Below are 21,103 nucleotides of genomic sequence, written 5' to 3' on the forward strand. Positions count from 1 at the left end.
ATTCTCATGATCCACTTGCACACCGTCTCCAAGGACCGTGGGCTCCGCCCCTCTCAGCGGTGTGGAAACAACACGCATGGTCCGTGGACGGGCAGACCTTGGAGAGGTGGCAGGATTCAGAGACACAGATGGGCAATACCGGTGTGTGAAACATGAATATTTCAATCTCAGGACGGAAGGAGCCAGGTCCCGACGGTGGCGGTGACGGGTATGTACCGAGACCAAAATGCATGTGTTTTATCATGACAAGGAGAAAACGCTCGATGTCCGATCGTGCTTCCCCACGGTCCTAGCGCCATCCGCCGCATGACCGCGTCACTCAATCATACAAGTTTATCAGGGGTGACAGACGCTGGCGCACTGAGGCGGCTGGTGCGCTCCACTGGAAAAGGCCGATAGGCTGCATTTTCGTATACTGAGAGTTGCGCATCTTGAATCGACTCATGCAGCCAGGCATCAATGATTTGGGGTTAAAAACATCCGTGTAGCCTGACTGACGGTGGACATAGAGCAGGGTTAACGTGCATGTTGCAGCAGCTCCACTGACAAATGTTGCTTTCCTTCAGCGGAATGATGTTGGTTTAACAAGCTACATGCAGAAAAACAGGCACGGTAACCTGTCCGCAAATACCTCGGAGGTGTTTGAACGCCCCTGTGGTCATTCATATTGTTTGGGAGAGGAGAAGCTGCATATGGCCTTAGTGCAGTAAATTGTTGCATGAAGCGGAGTCATTTAATCTGACTCATTGCATGTAGTTGCCTACAGATGATCCACGCTGTTGCCGCTGTATTTACACCTTGCTTCGGCAAACAGATCATGTGCAGGTGATTCAACGGAAATGCAATAGCTCATTAATTCATCTGCGTTACTCCAATGACCTTATGGTGTCAAGTTTGTTGCAGCGTCACTGCCATAGCCTGCTGCTAAAAGTGGCCTCTTCCTGTTATCTTTCTGTGGGGCTGTGATAACTATCCTAACAGGTAGGTGCACAGGTGACTTTCAGATGATACTATTTTTTAGTGCTAGCAGGTTAATGGCTAATGGTGCAACAGATTTTACTCATGTGATTCATTCTGTCTTAAACTGGCCAGTAATGATCTGGCTTTTGATCAGATATTTATCCTAATATAGACAGGCATGTATTTGCTGTCATTGTTTTTTCTGTAATGTGTGCTGCCAAGAGAAACGCTATTCCACTAAAAACCTCTAGGACGATGAGCTGCAGTTTTGTCTGTCAGCTGCTTGTATTTATGGTGAGACCTGGCTGCTCCGCAAACAGGCAATGATTAATGCATCCATCAAGGGGATCTAAACATCAGAGAACATATAATATTTGAACTAATACAGCATAAAACAATTAACAGGTACAGAAGACTGTGATAGAGGTTTTTATTTTGGCCTCCAGTGAAATGTAACGGAGCAATTAACTGTAGAGTCAGCAACATCCTAATCTATATTTTGAGTATCAAAGAACCCACATGTGGCATTGAAAGATGGCTGTGTGAAGTGTGTAATTTATTTCTTCACATGGAGCAGTGGATTAAATTCATGTTGGTAATGATGGATAAAAACAGTTAAGAGTTTTTACAGAAAGAAAAGTGCTGCAACACTCATAGAAATCTCTTAAACCACTCCTGCAGCATAATCCACTTTACTGTCTGTCCATGTGTTCCAGTCATGTAATTAAGCTAAATGCATTACTTCTGTCCCCTCCACTTTATTCCTACTCAAAGCTCCTGAGCTCTACCAGAAGTAGGCATCCAGACAAAAACAAAATTCCATACATTTTTACATTTAACATTTTGCAAAGGGCACCACATCTTCATATTACAATGATAAATGCATATATGTTTGAGGAACCTCAAGCTCATCTGCTGTCTTTAAGTCAATGTTAGTGCTACTGGAGGGGAAATGAACAAAGTCAATTAACTGCTTATTAAAATAAAACATTTTTTAGTAACATCCAATTAAACAGCAGCAAGTGCAACAAATGAGAGATTTAAGAAAACTAGAAAATTAAATTGCTGACCTTGATAAAGTGGCTTCTTACAGTGAATATTATGAATAAGTAAAGACATTTTTATGTTTGTGATTTATACTAAAGTATTACAATGAATTCCAATCATTTTAATTAAACTACTATGTTGATAAAGCAGTGGCCCTAATGAAGAGAGCCCTGGAGAAAAATGGTAACAGGGTATTTTCTTGTAGAGGATTTTGTTTTGTGAAAGGCTCGATTCTATTTTTTATTTATTTTATTTTTTAGCAGTCAAAAAATGACCTTTGCTGTGATCATTTTCTAGAACCACTAGGCTGCGTTTTGGTATCTGATAAGTTTCACACTTATGAATTTATCACTGAAACTTGATTTTCTTTTTTCTGCCAAGATATGTCAGATAACATGAAGCTTTCATATTCAGTGTTTGAGACTCAAAATACTGTATATTTTGAGTGGATGAATTATTTTTAAGTTTGATTTGTTATTAGTTACTAGTTGTTTTGGAGGATGACCTTAAAGTTATCCAGGCACAAGTTAAGGTTCCACCTGTTGAAGGTTTTCTCTGCAGTGGTCACAGAACCTATTCGTGACCCAAATAGCAGCCTGAATATGTTGTGGTGAAGAACCATGGGAAGAAACAACCATGTTGTGTAGCATCCAGCAGAATGGCTTCAGTGTATGGTGATGTGTCCTCAGGGTGGTAATCTGAGCCCACCTGTGTGACATGCCGGCACAGAGACCTCACCCTCTGTCTGTCTGTCTGTCTTTGTGTGGTCGAGTTGAAACTAGTTTTGCTCTCCCTCTGGCTTGTGTCCACAGTCTTTAACTCCATCTCACAGATCTCAAATGTTAGAGCAACTTGAGGCAGTGTAGTGCCTGGCGTAGCCACACATGAAAGAATGTCTACACATTCATATGGTAATATGTTGGCTTTTTGTACAATCCATGACTTTGTTCTGCATGCGTGTGCAGCCATGTACTACCAAACACAGTTGATTTCTTGAAATGCGCATAATTTAACCCTGATAAGTGGTCTTTGTGAATTATTCATTTCCGTCCCACTTGCACATAACTCTTCATTACTTTGTAAAGTGGTTCAAAGTAAATACTGAAGACAGTCTAGTGTTTTGCTTGGTGCCAAGCGAATAACCTACAGACTAGTCATTTTAAGACAAACTCACTACTAAGGACTACTACTAATGTTTGTATTACTTCACATTAAATCGTGTAAAATCAATGGTTTTATTCATGATGCCATAACCACAATGTGTTTTCCATGATGTCCGATTCCTGATTTTAACTTTTTTTCTTACTTGTCAAACCATGTGTTTGAAGCAAATAAGAAGAGGAGGTGTGTTGTGGAAATAATAAGGACACAAGTTGGACCATAACCACAAAGCTGGAAAAAGCTGGCAGATTGTGGGTTTTACAATGAGCGCACTAAGCTGAGCTAAAGCCTCCATGCAATGCACACATATCTTAAGATGTGGTAGGAATATAGCATCTTAGTAGCCATTATTCTGCCCATCAAGCTTTAATAACTAAATGACCACATCCACTGTATACTCTACTGCAGTTCATTAAAATGCATACTGCTGGCAAAGTTCTTTAAATATTTGAATAAACTCTGGGCACAAGTGATGTTTGTGAGTCTTTCTGAATATTTCATATTTACTGACACTGAATAGAAGCTTTGTTCAGTGAAAGGAGGTCACATGTATCAAATTGCAGAAATAAAAATATATTGCAGAACTGATTTATTGATTAATGGATTAGTTGATGACAAGAAAAGTGTATTACAAAAGTTTTTGATAATTTAATTATGTTGAAAATTTGCTATTTCCAGACATGAAATCAAGTATGAGGATTTGCTCCTCTTCTGTTTTCTATAATTTGAAATGTAATTTAAAAATTTAAATTGGTTTTGGACTGTTGGTCAGACAAAGCAAGCAAATTGAACATGTCACCTTTGTCTGTTGGAAATTATGAAGTGCATTTCTCACATTTTTTGACATTTTATACATGGCACAATAAGTGTAATAACTTTAAAAAAAATATGGAGCTTAGTTCTAAATTCCAAAAATAAAACCCTTATTTGTAGTCCTAAAATGTTAGTAGGTTGTATTTTAGCAGACAGACAACCCCCTTTCCCCCTTTACCACAGCTGTAAACTTAACTTGAATTGTGCTCTGTTGAACTTTTCTTTAATGTAAAAGTGGCCTTCTCCCACACAAATCCTGTGATGGAGCATTCACATTGTGTAACAGTGTTGATGTTGCAGCTGTGAGTGGTCGTCTCTGTGCAGGCTCTTGGGTTGAATGCAGTCTGCACAGGCTGATTGCCAGATTCGTCTTGTGAGAATTATCTGCTCTGTTTCTGCACAGAACAACAGATTCCTTATATAACAGTGAGATAGACTTAATGTTGCAGCCATATGCAAGATGTGATTTCATCCAATCAATTACTTTCCCAACATGTATATCAGATAATCGCATTAAGAGATGGTTAGAGAGTTTTTTTTCCTAAAGCAAGAAGTCTTTGTTCCCTTTCAGTCCAAGTTGATGGATGAAGGACAACCATGCTTTCCTTTCCACGTCTGTTTACATCCATGTTGTATTGAGTTTCAGACAAGAGCTCGGTCTTCCCTTGTTCCTCCTGACAGGACATCTGTCTCCATTAGAGTACTATTGATGTGCTGCTGTATCAGCCTGTCTTCCACCATCTTTGGACAGTTGAAAAGAGGAATCCCCATTGTTCTCCACAATCAGCCATATTGTAGACATCTAAAACTGTAGTATTGTTTTGTTCTGGACCATATGCTGCTAAGCAGGTGATTCACTGAATCTTTGAACCCTACTTCAGCATTTCATTCATTTTTATTTTTTTTCACATTTTTCCACCAATTGAAGAAGACTGGAAGTTGCCACATACTCCAGCATCTGACAAAGTGAGGTCACATATGATGAATTCATGATGTGCTGACAGTCAGCTAATCTGGAAAAGCATGTAGATGGCTTGCCAAGATTTGATCCCAGATGCTTTTCCAGAGAAGAGCCCCTTGAACAGTGCTGCTCTGGTGCAGTTTATATATGTGAGGAAAGATGGGTTGTATCCACTAATGTTAAAAAGCAGGGGGGAAATACATGGTTCTTTGACACTTTAAGTTAAAGCTTGCAGCAGATAACTACTGTAGAAGCATTTTGCATGACTCTCAGTTTGACTTCTGAGCATAATAAAGACATGGCATTTCTCATGAATTATTACAAACTTAAAATGAATATGCTCATCAAAGCCAAAATGAATAGGCCCTATGTTGTGGCTTGGACCATTTTTAGAAACAAGTAAACAAGTGCTCCCCACAAATTAAGTTGGCTCACCTGCACCATCGACTATTGACTCGAGCTTCAAAGCTTTCTTTGAGGTTGTGGTAGCCTCGGAAAAGTAATTTCTTAAAAGAGTCTGTTCCAGTTACAGTGGGCTACTATTCTAAAGTAAGGGGCCAGTGTGTACTGTATATACAGACTAGTGGATGGTGTTCAGTAGCACTGTGGTACTTACTCTCTACAATGGTCATGGGATTTGGAAAGACATGACAGACGAGCAAACAGACATCAAAGCTCAGCCCCTCCTCCTATTTCAGAACAGGAAACGTATGAACAGGAACGTATGACCGGCTGTCAGAAATGCGTATGGTGATGATCATTAGCTTCACGTGGCTGATAGAGCCTTGTGGTTTGGGATAAATAATAAATACTAAGTGCACTAAACTGCTGCGGCTATGAGTCACTTTGGGGACGTTGGAGTTAGGCTAACTTTACCGCGTCATCAATCATAAACAAGAACTTCTCTGTGGCAATTTTGTTTGCTTGAGGTTGAGTCTGGTGTGGGATTTCTTTTGAGGTGGCATGCAGCGATAATTGGTTACCCTTGGTCTGCATCTGAGCCTTTTAGTGAGCATTTATTTGGTGATATGTGGTTAAAATGTGCCTAGACTTAAAGGGTAAAATTGGGCTAAATTTGGTACAAATGTGAGAGTTTGTAATATGTTTACGGTACACAACAGCATAGTGTTTATTTAAATTAGTATTTTTGTATTAAATAGGTCCTGTTAACATGTAACATGTTAACATGTACTGAAAATTATTGGCTAAGTGAATCAAATAGTCAACTGTCCGGAAAATGCAAGGATTTTCTCCTTTGTAATATCATAAATTGAATTTTTTTTTTTTTTTTTTTAAGATGTTGGTCAGACAAAGCATTACATTTGTCACCAAAGCTTCCAGAAATTGTATTGGCAATTTTGCATAGTTTTCTAAAGATTTAATAGTTAATGGAGAAAAATAATTACCTGATTATTCAATAAGCTTTAATACAATTTTATCATATTTTGGCCTGTAATGCAGGGCTTATTGGGCCGAAAATGCTTTTATGCAGTTGAAAAATTCCTGTCGGCCACACTATGGTCAGTTTGCTTTGTGTAACTAGCTCAGTATATAGTTGACCCACCCTACCCAGCAGCTTATGTGTAGACCACTGCAATTTTAATATGCTCCAAGCATCCTTTGATAACTAGTATTGGAGGGCTACCTATGATGTATAGGTTCAGTCCCGACCAGTCAATTCCAGCTTCTTCTCCACATTTTAAATTATTTCCCTCTCTATACCGGTGTCTTTGATGTCGACTCTTGAGAGGCAACTCACTGCTGGAGACCACTGGATCCTCCGCTAATGATCTCTACCCGGGCTGGGGTTACTGCTTTCATGTCTTGCGTAACAGTTGCATTTTTTCTCTTTAGATATCAGTTGTACATAGTGTTCTTTTTCAGTACAATGGATCATCTGTTTCCTCAAAGGGACACCGGGGGGATGCATGTTGTTGTGATTGAGGAGACCTTCGAGAAAATAAACACTTGAACCCTTGTGGTGATGGATGTTCTTTTTAGTGTTGTAGATTCACAAAACTGCCTTATGCTAAACGAAATGCTGCATACAGCCGACCCCTTGTTTAATCGTAAAGTCAACTTCCATGTGATGTATGCACAGTTTGTATTTATAGACCAGAAGCTTTGTGTACAGTTTTGTAGATAAAGGGCAGATAGATGCTGCTCAATCTACATCTTGATGTGTGGATGTTAATTGAGAGTTTAATTGGTGTGAGACAAGAAAGCATTTTGGCGTTGTTGTTAAAAGTTGTTGCTGACAAACACAACCACTTTCACTGCACTGGCCTTATTTCATAGCATTTTTATATTCTGGTGCAATTTACCTACTCACCCTGGTCATGGAAAGCCACTGTTGCTAATAATTTACTCAACATAGGCCTCCTATATTAATATTAGCCTTGTGCATTCTTTGTTTTGATAACTTGTGTGAACTGTGTCCCTCAGAATGTTAATACTTTACATAACAGACAATTTAAAATCACAGCTACATTGTGTTGTCCTGTGGTCCATTCAGAATTGCTATAAAACAGTGTGTAGTCAATTATTAACTGACCTTTATTTAAAGCTATTCTGGGGAAGCGTGCTGTGATTTATCCTGTTAGGCAAAGATATTAGGCTCCAGTGCCTTGAGAAAATGTTAAACCCTGATGCCTTTTTCCACATTTTGTGACGTTAAAGGCCTCACTTCAGAATGAGGAGCAAGAATTTGTGGTTTATCTTAATGCATTTACTCCAAAATGGCACATTTGAAATGTATACATTGTTAGAGAGCCAAAAATAATTGAAAACAAAGAATATTACACTTTTGTCAAGGATTTAGGCTATTTACAGTGACACTTAAAAACTCAATTTGATGTGATGATTCTTCTATTTAAAAGATATGGCCGTTTCTGTTGCCGACAAAGCTCAGCTCATCACCTGTCTAACACTGTTCCTGCTGTGAAGCACAGTAGAAGCATCAGCTGTTTCACTGGCAGGAGCTGGGGCGCATGCTAAAATATGGGGGAGGGGGGGGGGGGGTAAGGCACCCTAGAATTGGATCCCATTAGAAAAACGAAAATCAAATTACTCAAATTTTTCAGAGGTTTCCTGACTAGCTTAACCAAATCTTGAAATTTTCAGATACTTTAACAAAACCTCTAAAAACATCTTTTGTTTTAAAATCCGCTGCATACAGAAAATAAGGTATAAGTTAACTAGATTGTTTTTTGTTTAAGTAAAATGCATATAATACTATTACTTTGAACAAAAACATTTGAGGTAAACCAGATTGCTGTTTTAGTTTTGTGAAGAGCTGCACTTAGGGAACTTGCATATACTGGGAAATGGATTGCTGTCATTCCTCCGCCTTCAGCTGTTTTTTTTTTGTTCGTTCACTATGGCTGAAGGTGATTGGCAGTGATTGCAGTTGGTTGTGACACCTGGATAGCATCAGCAGTCCGAAGTGTTGCTGTGGATCTGTAACTGTAATCTCACCTGCCAAATTGCTCCAGCAGTATTGAATGGCCTGTCAATGTATTGGGTGTCCAATTCAATCAGCTCCTAAATTGAGTGCGGATAGTGCTGGGTTTAATAGCCTTGTGTCGGTGATGAGAAAGCAGAGTATTTTGTTTAGCTGAGCTCCATGCAAGCAATCAACATTACTAAAATGCCTGTGGTGAGGGCAGACGTGGATTCAGCATTAGCTCCCATTTCAGTGATAGACACATTTATTGGGCTGCAGCCTGATCCAGTAATTTTTTGTTGTTTTTTTCCCGGCAAGAGCACAAACCGATAAGATTATCTCATGAAACTTACACCTATGAGAATACAACTAATTTCACTTTGGGTTAATACTTTGTTCTAAAGTACAAGTATCAAATCACACAGGAAGTACATCAATATATTTCTTTCTACATTTTTAAGTAGATTGTCTGTCTAAATAATAATCTCTTGGCATGATTTCTTCCAGGCCTATCATGTGCTTCCAAGTCTTCCGTTGTCATTGGATCATGTCCAAGCAAATTGTTCACTAATTGAAATGAGGAAATTGGCACACGGTTTGTTTTTGAATGTGGATTTTTTTTTTTTTGCAATTTTTGCATAAAAGCTAAAAGAAAATCTGCTATCCTGAAAGATTACCTGTGTGAAATTGATCTCAATGAGTTGATAAGAATGCAAGTTATTATGTCTGGTTGCTTCTGCAGACCAGACATTCCTGTCTTTCTAATGTGCCCCAGTGGTTTTGTTTAATATCAGGGTCACAACCTTGGCAGGACATGAAAATGCTCTGAGAGGAAGTCAGCCTGACCACGGTGCTAAACGCTTTTTATTTTGGTCATAGTCATCGCAAAGTCTAGACATGGCAATTCAGCCCTCCAATCTCTGGACTCCTTTCGGGCGGACTAAGCTCAGTGCATGGTTGTCAGGGTGTCTACACCCTTGACTAGCTTCGAGCATGTTTCACTTTCAGCGTGCATGCAAAGCTGCTTCTGGAGCACATGATGCAGGCTGCAGCTGAACAGACGTCGCTGTGCCCTCAATCCTCCGTCCTCCCCTTCCTCTCTCCCCTTTTTCCCTCTGCCGGTTCCATCATCTCAAAATGAATCCGGCACCGCTGTCACTGCTGACGTGATAGCCACACGACATCACTGGTGCTATGACAACAGCAAGTCCAGCCTTTCTCTCATTCACAGGTCCATTTTGGGCTGTCACTGAATGTTCCAAATTATGCACCGCAACACATTAAGACTGCGACCTTCCAGCCCTTGTTGCCTTTGAGGCAGAGAGAGCATTAGTTTCATTTTCCAGAATCCTGTCATTACAAATCCATCTCTTTTAACCACTAAGAAAAGAGATGAATGTGAGATTATTTTCTGTCTGAGCCAAAAATGAGGTAAAGTTTACATTAAAGCTGCTTCTGATCCAGACTGAGAAATGCAGGCCTGAATCTGACAGTTGTTGATCTTATCAGTTTTTTGTACAATAAAAAGGCTGCAACATTTAGTGTAAACATAAAGCTTCTCATAGTGGAGTGGAGGGGCAATTACAGAGGAGACAAGGGAGGGAACACACATTCCTGCTGGCAGTAGGTTTGTAGTTTAGGGGGATGGAATTATAGAATGAAGGAGGGAGCAAGAAGGGAGGGAGGGAGTGTAGAGTGTGAAAGAGTCAGCAGGAGGAGGGTGTGTTGGGGGGTTACAAACAGTCACTCCCCCTCCCTCAGTTCTTCAACTCATCCTTGCATATAGTCAGTCTGCTGTGGACTTGCAGGAGGAGTATCAATTGTCCCCTCACATGAGGCTTTAAATTTTCCCCTTAGTGATGTGTAGGATTTCTTTTGGCTCCTGTGAAAATGCGGGAGTGACACTTCCTGGTTGTACACAGTAAGGTAAGTCATTGTATTTGTTGTGGTGTATTTTTGTAGCATTGTGTTTTTAGCTGTGTGTGCAGTCAGAGAGGACAAATGGCTGTGCAGCCCCAAACCTACCACTTTTAAAAAGAGGTGCTAAGTCACACCACCAGTAACACACTGAGTCAACATGTGGCCTGGAAGCATAGGTTTTTTTTTGTGCTTCAGTTAAATTTATCAGATTCAACTTGTGAATCTCATTGTGCCTTTATAGTTCTTATTTAGTGTCATTAGTTTCCATTGAGGTTTTTAGTTCCAGTTCTCAGCCTATAATTTAGTGTGTGTGTGTGTGTGTGTGTGTGTGTGTGTGATATGTAACCATGTCCTGAGGGTCTTCACAGCCTGTGTTTAGGGTGGGGTTTCCACCTCATGTTTGTACCTGTAGCACTCCTGTGTGGGGTACAACTTAACCTAACAGCAGGCAGTGAGCCATTGTATTGCTCCCCATTCCCTGCCAGACGCAAACAATACAGCCTGTGTCTGTGTCGTTGTAATGACAAAGAAGTGGTGGTAGTGGTGGTGGCGGTTTTTGTGATGCTGAGAAAGAGAGATGATGAATTGCAAATGTAAGAGATGGTCAAAGTCAAGGAGAATTCCCAGAGCGCATCCTGGAGGGGGGTTGGAGGACTTTATGATGTGTGAGTTCATTTAAAATCGTGGCTTTGTGTTTGAAAGCCCGGTGTGACTCCTGCGGTGGGGAGAGGGGCGAGAAATGGTCATCTGGTGTCATAGTTATGGAAATGTATTGACCGTTCAAGGCTTAGCAGGACAGGAGGTCAGGCTCAGGCTTTCAGGCTTGTAAATCTTGACAATGCTCCTGTTATGACTGGAGGAGAGCAAGCTTTTTAAAAAACAAACTGAGAAAAAGGCTCCTAATGCATATGATTTTCGTATAAAGCTTTTAGAAAGAACTCAATCTAAATTCACCTGAACAAAAATATTGAGAGGAAAATTGTAGTAACAGATTGGTTTGCATGGTTCTGTGTCATAAGCTCAGCTTAATTGAAAGGCACAGTGTGCAGTAGAACAAAGGTTATATTGTAGATTTACAAGCCAACAGAGTTCATCAGCGATCAGGTGGTTTTCAGATACTTCGCTCATTATAAAAGTTAGACTATATATGGGGCAGAATTCAGCATGACAACTCATGCAGCTCCACAATGAGACTTATCCAGTCACTCAGTTTGATACCACACGACTGGCTTTTACTTGTGCAAATTTTCACCCGCAGCATGTGTAGCATACTGCTACAGTTTTTTTTTAGCACAGCAAAGAGGTAAAGAAACTCTCTGGACAAGACTGATTAATGAGAGGAACTGTTATTACTACCACCCAGGTTATTGGAGCTTTTAAAGGGGATAAGTCTCTCCTCTGTATACAAGCCTGCTGTATGACATAGTATTAATGCTCTTTATTATAAATGACAAGAACATAACAATGTTTTAGGTTAGTCATCCATTTTTTTTGTTAGTTTTTGCCTTTAGGACCATGCAAATTTGTTTCCACTCAATTGCATGTTCCCCAGTCCAAACATGTGGAGCTGCGTGAGTTTGCTGATAGTAAAATGAAGAATTTTATTTGAATGTTTTGGTCTACCATTTAATTTACTGCCATAGGCTTTTTCTAAATATAAGAATATGTCATGAATTTGTAAAATTTGGTTCAGCAATTTGGCAATGACTTCTTGTTAACATTTTAAAGGAAGGGGGCATTAACAACTGTTTCCAACAGTACACATCAGTGAATGCAATCCAGCATGTTTTTCCCCTTATTGGGAAGGAGAGGGGGGCAGAGGGACAGAGCATATTATAATGTGCCACTTTGGATACCCCTTTAACTCTTGACCAAAATATGAAAACAGAATATTTCAGTATGTAAGTGCAAGTCTAATGCATTCACTTGAGAGGAAAAAGTGTCAATTATTAATAACTAGTAATAATTATTTGTTAAATAATTATCTCTGTAATTCAGAAAAAGCAAGGACGGAATCTTTTTTTATCTCAAGGGAATGCTTTTGCTTTTGTAAGTTTGGCCTATGCTTCACTGATACTTCAACATTGATGATTACAGACTAAAAATGTTGCTAATTATAAAGGAATTGCATGTTTGCAGTATAAATATTGCCTCTAACTCTATAATATGCTGACATTTAAATTAGTTAAATGGTCCTGCACCATATTAGTAGGGAATGTCTCCTCTGCATACAAGTATCATCCTGCTTAGGTACCCTTGCACAAAAGTTAGTGTTAGCTACCAGGTTTTAAAACTTAGTGAATGGCTGAAGTTAGTGGACTCCAGCTGAAATGTGACTTTGTAAGTGACAGTTTACCACTGGGCAATAAAAGAGGCCTGCACCGGAAAATGTGATCAGGACTGCTTGGAGGAAGCGTCCGCATTTCCGACCCAGCTTTGTGTAGTCATGTGTGTCAGGATCCACTGCGGCTCTGCTTCAGTGCACAATGCAACACAGTAAGGAGTTGGGAGCTTCAGGGGTGTTATGGTTGAGGTGGTACTCAGGGATGACTTCTCCATGGGCCCTGTCTTCTCAGTGCATGTAAATGTTTGACATGTAACAGATAAAAGTGCAAAACAGTCTAAAGGGAGCACACACTTGGTTTTTGAGTGTGTTAAACTTCTTTCAGCCAGTATGAGTTCAGGAACACAGATGCAGTCTCATCATCTAGTCTACCAGGATTAGGTATCATCTCCTTCCTTCAGTATTTAGAACAAGAATAACATGTTTATTCTCTGCTTATTAATATTGTAATCAAAATGATGAAAATGGGCATTGACACTGACCCAAATATGATTTTTGAGTGGAGTGGGATTGTGTGCCTTCATTTGTGATACTACATAAAAGGCTTGGTATTCCCACTTACTGACCTGAAAGCAAATGACTGCCTCTGTGGATGAAGATCCTGAGTGAACCAGATTTAGAAAACACATTTCCAATGCAGGATTGCTGCTCTGCTATGTTCTTGGCATTGTGTTTGTTCTGCTGCCAGCAAAGGGACATTCAGGCAGAGACAAGTCAGCTGCCACCCTGAGATTGGTAGGTGAATGGCTCACCCAGCAGTGGACTGGCTTCTGGTCTGAAGACCCCGACTCCATTCATTGCTGTTTTTGTGGTATTGCCAGTTTACTGAATATGAACAGAGCATTTCATCGAATTTAATTATATACAATGCAAAGATTGCAAGCTTAGCTGGACTTTGTAAGTGTGTGGACCAAGGCTGGAATTTACACTCTAATTTAAAAAATATTTTTGAGCACAGATGATTTTTTTCCCCTACGAACATATTTCTATAATACTGCTATTTTTGGTCTCGGTGCTAATTTATCCAGCAAGGTGTCTTTATAGTAGCATATGAATTACTTACTATATACGTTTTTCTATTCATCAACACCCACAACCTGAGTATTGGTCTTACCTTGCTATTAAGCCAGACTGCCATTAAGATATTGGCAGTTGTAAATATATTATACAGAGATAAAAATATATATTGTTATCCTGCTCAGTTGTATCCAATTTTAGATTGCAGCTGTTTTTCATATACATCATCCTGTGCCAGTGCTCAGTAGATAATATTCCCCAGTGCATGCACCAAATTACCATTGCAAAAGAAATCTTGTGTTTGGGTAACCAGTGTGTCCCAACATTCATACCATTGATCACAAATCTATATTCATAAAACTGTCAAGAACATTTGCTCCCCGTGTGAAGGGGGAAAATTGTTGGGTGTGTTTGGAGTCGCACTGTGGAGGAGCAAATTGTAAAAGTCTGGAATGTGAAGCATGTAAAGGCAGACTGGTGTTGATGCTCCATGTAGCCAGGGGAGACCTTTTCACTGACAGTGACAGTAACAGCCCATGAGAAGGTCAACGACTGAAAGTCTCTGGTGATTGTGGTTTTGATGATTCGTCACTGCGGCTGCAGCCTTTTTTTATTACATGAAGCCTTTGTTTTGCACTTCCCAGATGACTTCTTCATCATAACCTGTTGAGTATTGATCTTGAATTCTTGTCATCCTGTTGTCACTATCTTGCAGTGAACATTTCTTCAGCATTTGATGCAAGTTTCACATTATTGGGAGTTATGTTTGAAGGGCTTTCACATGATTTACTTGAGCTTGCACCCAAATCTAAAAGCAACTGCTACCAGGATTAAGGAAAAAAGGGTAAATGGATCTTTGATGCTCCGTCTTACGTAATAAACATGGGGACTGAACATGTTTTAGAGAAGGGAAATTTTTAACAGAGATGATAGAAGAAATGTGAGGATAAGTTACTCAGTTATTAAACATGATTTCTTTGTTTTGGGAAATCCAAATCATCAAAACATTAAGCAGGCCTTAGATTCATCCATCTGACACACTAATGAAGATGAGTTTTTTGCTAAACCTGCAAGTTTCAAACTGTTGTCAGTGTTCTTTAATTTAAGTTATAAATTCTCCTCTGTTGGAGTAGTCTGTCTGGTAAAACCAGAAACATGCACAGATATTTTATACGCTGTAATAGTTTTTAAGTGGCTTGTAGTATATCCTAGTTTTAACAGAAATCCCAGTCTCAATATATCAGGTTCAAAACCAAAGATCCCTTGCCTTACAGAACTGCGGAGGAATTACTTCCTCAACCTGTATCCACCCCCCTTTGTCTTAACAGTGGTCTGTGGCTCACACATACCTCCAATTAACAGCTGTTTGAGGACTTCAAAGGTTGTCGATGAGGAGCTAAAGAGCCGTAAGCAGGATGTGGTCTGATAGCACCTCGGTTGCGACCCTCTGGACAAGCAAATTGCTGGCATTGATGATTGAGATAAGAGTACTCTGACACATGACATCACAAAATCTAAACACAGTTAAACTCAACAGGATTTGATCAGTTGGTCCTCATTTTTCCAAGCAATATGGGCAAAAATATGAGGAAATGGCTATATTAAAAAAAATTCACTTTTAGACACATTGTTAAACCTATAGAGGAGACAAAAGACTTGTTGAGGCAACAAATCCTGCAGCATCTGCTGCACACAAACCCCATACAGCGTAAACGCCAGCAGAAGCAGTGACCTCTGCACACACTGGTGCCCTAGAGAAAACACTAGCAGGGACAAAGATGCCACCAGGCTAAACAACACCAGCTGCTGCTCAACAACAGGCTCCCAAATCAGTGCCTGCAGATTTATTGCAAAGAGTACAACTCACTTTAAAATTACACGTCTAGGGAATTGATATATAAATCTTTTGTACAATCAGTGCTTTTATTTTTTTTGTTTTACAGTCCTTAAGAAGGACAAACGCTGCAATTGAAACTTGCATATAACCATGTGTAGTAAACCAGGATGAGGATGCAAAAAGGTGTTTTGACTACTAAATTGTAACCACAATACAGTAGCAGCAAGTTACATTATTATTTTCAAAATATATTAATAATAGGGTATTTTAGCTTGTATGTTATGCTGCAAAGAAAAAAAATGAGCAAACAGGGCAAATGTCGTTTTACATCAAACCCCTGACTCCTAGCTGTCACAATAATAGATGTCCCGTGTACCTTCATGGAGAAAAAGCATCAGTTTGCATAATAGTTTAGCTCTGTACTCAAATTCAAAGTGAAATTGGCAATCTTCCTGCAGAATCTACCTTTAACAGTGGTTGCTGCCGTCTTGCCAGGTCTCATATCAGCTGGACTGTCAGCCATTAGTCTGCTTGATATGTGCTGGCATCCATCTAAAGGCTGCTCTCCTACGATAACAAAGTCCCATAACACACAACCACCTGAGCCTCTCATGACGAGGTCAGACAGGTCACACACAGCTCCACCACTTGCTGCCACCGTCGGAAACTAGAAATCAATTCTGCAGCAGATGAAAACGACTGAGTTTAGGCTCATTTTTATCAGGAAACATGTTCTTTGTGTAATATCACTTCGCCTGCTACTACAAAAATGCAATTGTTAAAGTGGGACACGCTGTTACAAATGGTAGTAGAGTTATTTGGCCAATATCACTTTACCTGTTCAGTTTTTTTTCTTTTGTATTTCCTACAGATATCATTTGAATGAGGCTTTATAAATGTTGAATGGATGAGCCAAATGCTGGCTAGCCCACTGCTTCATGATACATTCTGTGCCACAACTTGGCACAAAATTATTCCAAGACAAGTCGAACTGCTTTCATTATCACTGAAAGCCTCCTTTTCCAGCTGTTTGCTATTCAGGGTTTCTGGGGCTACAGATTCGAGTCAGAAAAACATTCTTTGGCTACATGACAGTGGTTTATAGCTTTCAGTTGAGCTATTACATGAAGACCGGAGGAAGTACTTATTTTGTTCATCAAAATCCCAAATAAATACTGCACTGGTGCAGATACTTGTCACCGACATGCAGCATTGAAAAAGGATGCAAGCTTTGTTGATGCTAAATTTCCCTCTGGCTTAACAGAATCTTAAATACAGTTGAGCTCACTCGGGAGCATAGAATGAGTCACAAGAAGAAGCGATTGCTGTTTGGTACATGCACTCGCACAGAAGCTATGACTATATCAGTGGGGAAATGTGAGCTGTCTTGAGTGTCTTTCAGTTCAGCTCCTCCTATATACAACTACCTGTGTTATTATCTCTGGAGACTGAAGTGTTCAGATTACAGGGTTTTCTGTTGGAGCTTGTAACTAGTCTGCCTGGTGCATTCTTGCCTTTCACCAGTGTAGTTAGGTTAAATGACAGGAATGTGTTTGAGAGCAACACATAGAGCCAAAGTCAGATTGTGTCAATATGAAACTTAACTTGTGCTTGTATCTTCTGTTGAATTGTGTGTCTAATTTCAATGGGTTAATATCTGTTATCTTCAGATTTGTTTGGTGTATTTCACTATTAGATTTTTTTTTTACATGGAGCTCATTAATAAAAGGAATGTGTGACCAGGTGTTTCACACTGTTCGTAGACTCTACTTTGTTTTGAAAATCCATAAGTCAGTTTTTGGCCGTAGGGCAGGAGTTTTCATCATTTCCTCAAATAATACAAGCAACTTGACATTTTTGTCCTTAGGGGTCTAAAGGAAAAGAAGACCAGGTGGGGGTTGGCCAGTTTTCCCTTGTTCCTGTTCCAGCAGGCCCAAGCATTTGTCAAATATAAGCTGGGCTTTTAACTGGTCTTTAATAACAAAAGGACCTTCTATCTACCTGTCGCATATTTCAGGGATGACAAAATCCCACAGCACATGAGGTTGAAATGTGAACATTACTCTCCCAAAACAGTTTTAAGATATTATCAACATTGTTGTGAAATTGAGTATTTCATAAATCATAATGCATTTATCCTCCAATGCTGTCATGACAGATAAAAATCTGGATAGTGTTTTGTGAAGTCTGTCTTCTATTGAATTTTGGCAAGTGGGGACAAAACCAAACCGAGAATGTATTTATGTTTAACATTTCTCTGCTGCAATTTGTAACATTGTGAGAATAGATGAATAGAATACTAGCCTGACTCCATCAGTAAATAATAATTTCATTAGCCTACATCTGACAGCTGGTTGGGTGTATAATGGAACTGCAGAATTGTAAATGAAAATCTTTATTTCACCTGAAGGAATGAATTGGATGCAGGCAAATGAAGCAAGAGCAAAAAAAAGTTTGACATAACTTGTATAGAGTGAAATTTTGTTTTTCATAATCTGTTTGTTACAATCTCTGGACAGTGGCAACATAATTAAAATGCTTAACCCTATTATCTTGACATGAACTGGATTGGGTTTTATGAAATGGGTTTTTTCTCATTCATAAGCAGCTTGATGCTTTTCATGTACTGACTGTATCCAACCTCCAGAAGTAGTGTTAGCTGTGGTGAATTTCTGTGCTTTTCCCTGAAGCTGTTGTGTTGCTAATCTTGAATCACAATAAAACTATTCTTCTTTGTGATCTGTGGGTGGCTGGAATCTCCTGTGGTTATGTATTTCATTAAGGGCTTGTAACGGATGAATCTGCTGAGACTTCTGCTGTCCTGTGCTCTTATGCAGCCCGCTGAAAATGACCTATTTACTTGGGTCCTCTTTCTATCACACTCCTAAATTATTGGCAGCATTTTCCAATCCATCTGTTAATTTCTATTTATTTCGTTGCGTATGAAGGAAGTGACAATACAAGTACAAGACAGGAAAGCTGACTTCCTAGTGGGTTAGCAGGTATTTCTAGAAGGACCCCCTGGCTATTCCTGGGGATTTGGTGCTCTACAACATCTTTTCCAACCTTCCTCATGTATTAGTAAAGAGCTGATGAGGGATTCTGTGCACCAGCAGCTTTGCAGCATCAGAGAATATAGTATCATGGAATTGAGGCCATTTCAAATGATGGCCTTCTATTTAGATATTCTTGTATAATTGGTGTACTATATCTCTTTATTTCAACATTTGGAACTTGCATGGTTATTATTTTTTTGATTTTTATTCTTATGAGCTTCTTCAGATCAGCCTCTTAAATATCTGTGTTCTTTTATCTTCAGGGCTTTGGGGGGAAATCACTATGCTCAGAGGGATCAGTGTTCAGTGATCTCTTTGAAGGAGCCAAAAGTAGCTTTCTGATCCATCATAGACTGTATTACAAAATTATTTTATTAAGAGCTCTTTCTATCTGTAATACGGTTTATGCTGTTAAGCGTTAAATCTGTTGTCCCAGTGAATGTGCTGATTTGATACTGGTTGAGTGGGCTTGCCCATACTGGACCACTAATTTGACTTTGTTCTTATGTGAGTTTGAAATTAGATTTTCAGCTCCCTCTCTTTTAATCGATTTTTATGACTTCTGTTTTTCTCAGACTTTGCTGCTGCCTTTATAAAAAAAAAAGGTCCCACCCTTGTGAGAAAACGGTAAATGATTATGTAGTCACAATAATACGTTTTGTTGCACTCCTATTAATGCACTACTATTTTCATTTATGAAGTATTTTTAATTATTTTGATGCATTTGATGATCAGCTGGTTCACATATTTCAGACCTGACCAAATGAGGTTGTGCTTTAAAATCCAAGGTCAGTACACGGTGGGTTGCCTCAACTGTACAGCTAAGAAACCACAGCTTCTGCTATTTCAGCCCCTCATCTCTGCTTGAAACATTCTAATTAATATCTGGCCAATTTTACATCATGTTAACATTGAAGCCACTGAGAACATTAGCAAATCCAACATGGCAACATATTCAAGCTCCCCTATACTCAGCAGAAATGACATCCATTAATAGTGACAATTATATCTGCCTTGTAGGGTTTATTTTATTGCATTTGCAGTTTGATGAAGCCCTGTAGAGACATTTAGTCTCCCTCCAGGGATGACATCTGAAGAGCCATTAAACTTTCACCTTCTACGTATGAGAAAATAAAGGGTACTGCATGGGAAAGAGTACAAACGGGCAGGAGTAGCCTGTAGTATAATGTTTGTGCTAGCATTTTATAAGCATGTTTGTGTCCCTCGGTGAATCTCATTTCCTGTAATGAGTGCAGTGGCATTTCATAGTTCTGTCCCTCCTCTTTGTTTTCTGTTCTTTTCCTCTACCAAGTCGGATTGAATGAAATGGGCAGTAAACTGCAGGGTTATATGAAAAATAAATAGACTCCATCAACATGAAACATTGTGCATTGCAGTACCAGTGAGGGGTGATGAGTGAGCAGAATGAAAAGGGGAAAGGGAGCAACATAAGGTAGAAAAATGGGGTCAGCTCCAGTTTACGTAACGCCCCTCTTCACAGTAAGCCTGAGTGCATGCAGCAGAGGGTTGGGCTCCCACTCGTCTGCCGCGGCTACACACGCAAAAACGCTGCACCCCCAAAGGGTCTGTCCTAAAAGGAGGGGAGCAAACATCAGGAGAAACAACAGCAGCAACGTGGTTGGTTAATCTTTTGTCCCATCTGTTGATGGTCCCAGGCATAGAACAGGACCTTTTTATAGCAAGCTGTCCAGCCTAAAGGCAGGTAGATGGAGTCCAAATGTGCAATATGGTAAAAACTATTGCCCCCCCACCCCTCCTGCTCCCAGTCCTCTCTAATGCAGGAGGTCGTTCTTGAGAATAGACAACAATGCTACATGGAAGGCTCACTTCAGCTCTGAATAACTCATGTTCACTCAGGCTGTCACAGTGCTCATACTGTCATTACATCCCCTCCACTTCACACAACCGCTGTGCATGTTGAAAGGGGCTGAGTGGATCACTTCCTCTGTCAAAATGGTGCTGTTTTTCAAGCTGGCTTGACTAAAACCATTTCATTTTTCCTTCTTTTTCTGACCAGAATCAGAGTAGTTTTCAGGGGAAAGTATGTGCCGGCCACTTTGCAATTTCTAACAGGCACTTTGCAAAGGACTTTATATACAGGTTTTAAAAATACAAACAGTAAAAAAAAAGCATGCAATGGCCTTTTCCCTTGAGAACTAGGGAGATAGTTTCTTAAAGCCTCATCATAGTTCCAGTTGATGAACGCTTAAGCTTTTTTCTGCATAGTTCTTTAAACACAAGCCAGTATTTGAATATATTGACATGCAAAATTATCAGCACCAAGAGCATACATTTGATATTTCTTATTTGGACATCTGTTTTCAGATCTTTGTGGATCGTACCAACAGCTGATGGATCAAACTGTCTGAACATCCAGTGACAAACAAAATGCCAGAAAAATCAACACAATCCTGCAGGTAGGTTAACATTCAGACACAATTCTGTCTTTTGATGTCTAATACAATTCTGTTAAATGAAACAATATGCTGTTGAACTGGTTTCATGTTCTTTTGGAGTTAAT

The 21,103-nt window shown here is 39.6% G+C and overlaps 1 protein-coding gene across 3 annotated transcripts in view; it reads left to right on the forward strand.

Moving 5' to 3' along the window:
- Positions 1-85: 85 nt before the first annotated feature.
- tiam1b (TIAM Rac1 associated GEF 1b) overlaps positions 86-21,103 on the forward strand; it is a 42,795-nt gene continuing 21,777 nt past the window's right edge. For 2 of the 3 annotated variants that reach the window (XM_059330436.1, XM_059330439.1), the window contains exons 1-2: positions 86-208; positions 20,908-20,999. The gene's annotated coding sequence lies outside the window, so the exon portion shown is untranslated. Of the gene's footprint in view, positions 209-820; positions 982-20,907; positions 21,000-21,103 lie in introns of those variants that run through there. The other variant, XM_059330437.1, reaches the window with a different exon arrangement.

Source organism: Centropristis striata, chromosome 4, assembly GCF_030273125.1.
Source record: "Centropristis striata isolate RG_2023a ecotype Rhode Island chromosome 4, C.striata_1.0, whole genome shotgun sequence".
NCBI classification, from domain to species: domain Eukaryota; kingdom Metazoa; phylum Chordata; class Actinopteri; order Perciformes; family Serranidae; genus Centropristis; species Centropristis striata.